Genomic DNA, 7,797 nt, shown 5'->3' with positions numbered 1-7,797 from the left:
TAAAGACAATACACACAATGATTGATAATGGATTTCATCCAATGTGGACTACATCTTTGGGCCCTGCTTCAATAGTGAGGAGGTTGCTTCATTCATCTCAGTAAAAATGAAAATGAGTACATGGAAAAATACATCATTGTACCTCTATTTTGGGGAGTGACCTAAAAATCCACTGCTTAAAATAGAGAAATCATAGCACCAACATGTATGTTTCCTCCTTTTGAGATTTTTGACTGTAAACATGACCAAATTTTTAAAGGTGCATTATTGTCTAGAAATTCATTTCCAGTAATTAATGAAACATGTGGGCTTTTTCCATGAGCCCTGAGATCCGTTTCTTAGATCCCTCTTGTAGCAGCTATAACCACCCTCCAAAATTTTGCCTTCGCTTCATTTTGGAGCCTCCCTCCTCAAAATCATCACAGTTATCCTACACTGATTAGGTATTAGTGTTTATTTGATTCCATATGTCATTTAACAGCTTCTATTCACTTACTTGTCCCATCATTCAACCACAAACACACCAGCACTTGGTTCACATCTAGTTAACTGATTTTCGAGCAAAATTACGCAAACCTGGAGGACAGCTTGTCTTCCCCTCAGGAAGTGTACATAGCATCCGAGCAGTTGTCCTACATTAAGAAATTGCACAAAGCAGGCTAGTCGACACTGCTCTCGAGAAATGCGCAGTTGCAACCAGCTGGCACTTCTCTCCATAATTGTGTAGAGCAAGCTAGGCCAGTTTCACTGCCCTTCAAAAATGCGTAAAATTGGCCCAGCTGCAATGCTCTCCAGAAATGTGCAGAGAAGCCCAGACCAGCTGCATTGTTCTCCCGAATTGCACAAAACTAGCCAGCTGCACTGCTCCCTAGAAATGCGTAGAGAAACCCAACATCACTGCTTTGGAAAATTGTGCAGAGTTGGCCAGCCAACCAGGACCACTCAGTCCAAAAATAGCGTAGAAGTTTTCCCTCACTGGTTGATCATTCCATATGCCAGTAGGTTGCATGATTCCTTCCAGAATTGCACAATCATTCTTTACACGTCAGGCATCTTTTCCTGAAAGAGAAAAAAAAGAAAAATCGAAAAAGTATCCCTAGATTTTAGGGATCTATTTTTAGCAGCAGGAATTACATGAAAAGCTATTTTTATAAACTGCCCGGCGAGTGTCACTTTTTCCTAGATTTGTGGCATGCACGTCATAAACCCTAATTTCACCAAATCTACTTAAACAACACCTTAGAACTCATTCTTCACATCTGATCTTGGAGGTCTAGCATTCTTGAGGCATCTAGTAACCTTCGGCACAATCGGCATAGATTTTCTGGGTAAGTTTTGCTTTTCAGGGCTTTTGTCACTTTTTCTATCGCTTTTTAGTTTCCGACTTGTATGACTGTTTTTTCCTTAGTTTTATTGAATTACCATTGATGTTTCAATGTGTTTTATCTTGTAGAAGTGTTTTCTCAAGTTTTTCATTAACTTTTCTTAGTGTCGCATGCATAACATTGTTTCTGCACTCATAATCGTCGTTTCAGTGACTCGCTTCATGAGCTTCTTTGTTTTGTCATCTAACTGATTTTTTCACTTGCCTAAATTTCATGCATGTCTATTCACTCAGATCTACACCAACTTCACAAAAACATTCAGTCCTTCATGTTTTCAGGTTGCCATTGGCCAGATCCGGGTTGACTTGGCCTAGATCTTTTCTCTCCCAACATGCTCTGCACATTCCTGGCAGTCAAGGCTCTGCCTTGCATCCAAGAATTGCATAGAGGTTACCTACACCGTCTCCTAGTTGTGCTCTACAAAATCCTGGGAGGCAGTGCCCAGTCCTGCCCACTGGAACTACGCAATGTGCAGTTCCATCCAGCAACCTAGCTTGATTGTTCTACGCATCACGCATTTTCAATCAACAGTCAACCTCACTGGACTACGCATTGTGTAAATCCAGTAAGTGGATAGCCTCATTGGTAGCTAGGACTATGCAATGCATAGTTCCATCTGACAATCTCCCAGCTTCCCAAAGTCAATGTTGTGCAATCTTGCCTAGCAGTAACCAATTTGTTTCCTGAATGTTTCTCGAGTTGTTTGATGTTTTTAGCTAACTTTGTCTCGCCATGACTGTCTTCTCTATCTCCAGGTACTACAGTTTTTTGAGAATATTCTCATCAATACAGGTATCATGGCCTCCAAGAGAGTTGGATCAAAAGGCATAGTTGAAAGCATTATTGGGAACATGGTTGAACAAGGGTCTATGAGCTTTCCCCTGTACACAAACACACACTTGTTCATTGAGAAAGACATCAAGATCACAAGGCAAGACATCAACACCATCTTCATAGGAATCTTTGAGGAGAATGTCGAGGATCGACAGGTCTATGTGACCATCCATAAGTCAGGATTGTACAAGGTTGCATGCAGGTTTCCCATGTTTCCATGCACAGATGTGATCCACTGGATTGTCTTACACACTGATCCTAAGACAATGAGACTAAGCAATGTCAGTGGAGAAAGGCTTGCTTCCTTCAGGACAGAGGATTATCAGGAGATATATCATTTGACATTTCTAGTGAGTAGGATGGATGCACCATTCTACACTCCCAACAACAGCATGAACACAAGAGACATATTGAAGCGTTTGGTAAAGGAGCTAGCAAATTTTAAGATCACACCCAACCAGTTATACAAGATGAAGACACTTAGGAAGGAATATCATTTCTTGGTCATCTTCGGATGTCACTTGTATGGAAAAGGGAGTACATATAGCTTCCCGTAGAGTTGGGTTGCTATGTTGGATCAGCTGGCAAGTGAAGGAAAACCGTTCAACTCGTCTGACATGTTATCTCTCTAGTTGAAAGTGCATGTATCCAATGCCTAGATTCCGCCCAAGGATCAACAAGAAATATTCTTCATGTCTGCCTACCTGCTCAATGCAATTTGTGCCCATCAACAGTTTCCTGGCATGGGTTGGGCATGGAAACCTTCAGAGAGTGTTGTGAATGAATATTGCAAGTTTCTCTCAGACTGCAACTACCGAGGAGTCATGGCTAGAATATCTGAACATTTCATCAACCTTCTATACATGATGATCTTTGAACAAGATCCACCTTGCATGTCTCATGAAGCAACGAAGGTGTTTTTGAACATTGTTGATTGGCACACCTCACCTGAGGGCACCTTCATCAGGATGTACAACACGGAGAAATCTTTGCATGTGTTGCCAAGGTTTTTCACAGACAAGTTGGTCATGCAGGAGGTTTCATACCACATCTCGACAACGTTATTAGCTGGATTGCAGAGGAAGAAGAAGGCACCATGGCCTACGCTTCTTGTGCGGATTGGTTTATACACAATCAGGAGTTTGAAAGAAGCATATGTCAAGGTTGTAGACTTCAAGGAGTTTAATTTTGACACCAAGGGTTTCAATCTGTATGGTCCACACGATTCATCGAGGGACCACAATGTGAGAGTGTACTACTCTTGGATCCACGGGGTATGTCATTGTCCAGAGGAAGACCCAAGGAGATATTTTTATAACTCCTCTAGGGTCAATGAACCAGTCAACATGGTATTAAAGTGGTTAGCAGCACCACAAGGAGAAGAAACAATAGTAACAGCAAGCAGCAAACCTGTGCAAGACAAAGGAAAAAGGAAGATTTCTGAAAGCACAAGGAAGGAGCAAAGCCACAAGTTTAAGGAAGACCCACTTGTGGAAAAGGTAGATTTGGAGATAGATGCAAAGAGGCATAATGCAACAGGAGGATAGCACAAAGAAAGAGGGAGAAAAAAAGACTGGAAGATTTAGAGAGGATGTTATAGGAAGTCTAGCAGAAGCTCAAAGAAAAACAAGATCTGCGCAGAAGGGAGAAGGAAGCGCAGCATGAACATGAACAGGAACAGGAACGGGAATAGGAGGAAGTGAAAGGCACACAGGCAGCGCAAACTGCGCTGATACAGGTTGAAGACTTTGAACCAGCAGTAGATGAGCAACCGTAGGAACAGGAACTCGCTCCGCAGGATGAACTGATAGTAGAATAGATGGACATGGAGATGGAGCAACCGAAATAGGATCAGGATACCGACCTCATGCCAAACGAAACCGAGGTCAGTCAACAATCTTGACCAACTCCAACAACAGATCAAGTCCCGAGTGAACAAGGGGATACCATTCTCCTCGAGGACCATCCGAGAACAAAGGTGTAAAACATAGCCTTTGATGAGTCACAACACAAAGTTGTACAAGCATGTAGAGTGCGCACCCCATATGAGGATGAAACGCTCATGCATTTTGAATAACGAGTGATTGTGTCAGATGTACAGAGACATCCAGCCACCTTGGCCGAGGCTACAAAGGCCTATGTCGAAGCCACAAACTCAAGTGTGAAGTTCTTGATAGCAGAAAACAAGCGCATGGCTAAGGAGTTGCAAGCAGCCAGGCAGAGAGAAGAACAATCAATAGGATACGCCATAGAAGAGAAGTATCATCTCTTGAAATAGTCATGTAGAGGTTGTATGACAGGTTCGTCACCGAGCACAAGGCAGTTTTCCATCTACATGGTCATCAGCATCTTTGTACCAAGACAGCACGAACGCTCAGAGATATACATGTCGAAGTTAATCATGTACATACATGGACAATGAGGTACAAGGGATCCCCACTTCACTTGCACAAGATGATGAAGCCACAGGTGGAGTTGGACAAAGCACACATCCAAAGTCTAATCTGGAACTATGAAGAACTCTCATTGCTCATCACCATTTTTGAGGCTTCATATACATGGTTGTATAGGAGTTTGGATGTCGTGGTGAGAAAGTATGGCACCCCCTCAATTGGTACGCTCGCCAAGGCCAAAGAGAAGAACTAAGTTAGGTTGGAGCTCGATGTGTACTTTGATTAGTTGAAGCTCACAGCCACCGACGCAGATAACATGTGGATGTACATCATCTATCTGGCCTTGCTCAAGACTAAGTTGTGCATGTTACAGGGTGAGTTGGAGAGAGGTTCCAAATCAGTATAGCTGGAAGCAATGGAGGCAAGAGTTCGTTTCTAGAAAGACATCATCAAAGAGTACGCGGACATGATTTTTCACTATCAAGCATGGCATCAGTTTGTTACTAAAGATCATGGAGAGGAGGTTGATGAGCTAGTCTTTCCATAGTCGTTTGAGTCTTAGTTTTGTCTTATCCGACTTACTCAAGATAATTTTGTCCCACATGGGTATATGTGGAAAATGTATCATTTTTTTAAACATGATGTAAAGTGAAATTCCAAGTGTCATTAGTGGAATACAAATATTCATATGTAATGTAAAGAGTTATGTAATGAAGTTAAAGAGTCATAAGGGTAGTCCAAGAGTCACAGAGGGGAATGTAAAGGGTCACCCTACCCTTTATTATAAATAGAACCTCATAACCTAGAAGGGGCTTTTTGTAGCCACGATTTTGCTAGGCATTGCTTAGAGAGGGCTTGGAGAGTATTGTGACGATTCTTGGCTTCTCCACAGTGTAGAGCGAGTATGTCTCTTTGGAGGAGCAAGAGGTGTTGACTGTAATGTTCCATTATTGGGGCTAGTGATTATCGCGGTTGTATGTATGGATGGAAATTTCTCTTTATATAATATAACAGAGCCTGCATGTTTCATGCATATGTTTTTATTGTAGTTCGATTATTTTTGTTACTTTAGCAATGTATGTAGTTTTACTTACACATTGATGTATGGACTATTCTGTATGTGATTGTATGAATCTTATTGAAGCATGTTGTTGGTTTAACTCATCACTTTGGATTTTCGACTATTCTGATTTCCAGTTTGTGATGTCATTCAGCTCATGTGTTCCTTTCAGGTTGCGTACTATTACATGCTTCTAAGGGGAACACTTCCTTTTCCCTTCGTGTGTTAGAACCTCCCCATGCATCTCTCTTGACCCACTGCAAGGTCACACACTTGCTTCCAACAAGGTTATATTTCTTACCTCTACGCATTATTGTAGTCAAGGCATATCTTTAATAACCACTGCTGGGACTCCTACTCCAAACAGTCAGAGGTTTGGTTGTGACTTCTTACCGGCGAGATCCTCTGACATGTTGGTGGGTCCAACACCGTCAACATTTCTAGTGCTATAAGGAGGGCCAAATGGCAATTTGAGTCCTCAAAGTTTGTTTTGAATCTTCACACATCTATCACATCTTATGTTACACTTCATCCTCTAAGATGTATGTCTTATGGAGATGATTTTGAAATATCAAAGGAGTTCTGGAATCTCTTGTCACATAACACATATGAAGGTGAAGGTGGAACAGCTTGGGAGAGGCATAGTCTTGCCTTTTCCAATCTATGTGACAACCTCGAAACCCATGAGGATTATGTGATCTACATGCTATTCACATTCATGCTTCGTGGGCACCCATTGCAATGGCTTGTCACACTGCCCGAAAAATATATTCACTCATTTGGTCACTTTGTTATAGAGTTATATAATGCTTTCCATAAGTTTGATCGTCAATCACTTAATAAAAAAATTCTTGAATTACGGAAAGCCCCTGATGAATCCTTGGTGAAATTTTGGGATCGCTTTCGTAATCTCACATTTCAATTCCCAAAGGATGAAATTGATTGGAAATTTCTCAATGAAAGATTTCAGTATCTTCACATATTTGAGAATCTGCATATCTTGGAATCATTCAAACTGACCCCAGCATACCTCAGTGTTAGCGCTGCTAAATCCAAGGTGGACACAGTTGTTATCATAAGTGATTGTACGTCCTCATCTCATCAAACAGCTTTTCCCCACAGTGTGAGGCAGGAGAAGGTATGCATCTATCTATTGAACTGTCACATCCTCCCACCTCACCTACTCTTGATCTCTTTGTCGATTTGGCTAATAAGACTGTTGGTTGTCACATGGACTTGTTTTCTCAACCTCCGTCCCCACATTCTTTTGATCCTCCAGATTGTAATGTGTTGTGTTCTCTCATTCCGGACTCCTCACTTGTTGTTCACAAGGATCAAACTGTTGACGGATTTAGTGTTGACAAACCAACCTGCACTATCATTTACGATGAGTAGGTCTGGGAATCTGAAGAAGGTCCTGCGGTGAATGATGACCTCCTTCTGACCGCACCTCATCTGCGCTTCCCTGACATCTTTAGTGATTCTTCCATTGTTGATTGTCTGTGTGAGAATAAATTCCTAGATACATCTACTTCCGATCATTCACAAAATACACTGGATTTCAGTTCATCATTGTACAGTGGAGTGGACACATTGTTAGAAAATTATATATTACAAAGCAATGGAACACATAAAATATTGCATAAATATAAACACAGAAAATGCATAAAACAAGAGAGACACAGATATACGTGGTTCACCCAGTTTGGGCTACGTCCACAAAGAAACAGCCAGTCCTTCTTTTATTATATTATCCAGCAAACTGAAGAGATACAACCTATAGTAGATCCACTGTAACTCCCTCTTCGCTCTCAATCTCCTCTCTTTTCCTCACTCAGAATACAGATATACATAGACACGATATAATTCTTTCATATATAGTGATCGGTTTCCTTTTAGGGCAAAAAACCCTAAATTAAACATAACTTCTACCGTCAAATCATTCGCCTAATGAACGGCCCAGATTGCCTAGAAATTACTAGACTTTTACAAGGCAATTTTACATCTGTTTTTAGCTTCGGGGGTGCTGCCCCCAAAACCCCCTGCCAGGGGGAGCCTCCCCAAAGGTCGCAACTGCCCCCCCTGGAACCCCCCTGAAGCGAATATTTTAGGGGCGGCGTTTCCA

This window comes from Pinus tabuliformis, chromosome 5_2 (assembly GCF_031772625.1).
Source record: "Pinus tabuliformis cultivar Carrire ecotype Pingquan chromosome 5_2, CPIR1, whole genome shotgun sequence".
In the NCBI taxonomy this organism is placed as follows: Eukaryota; Viridiplantae; Streptophyta; class Pinopsida; order Pinales; family Pinaceae; genus Pinus; species Pinus tabuliformis.
Note: the sequence above shows the minus strand (reverse complement) of the source record.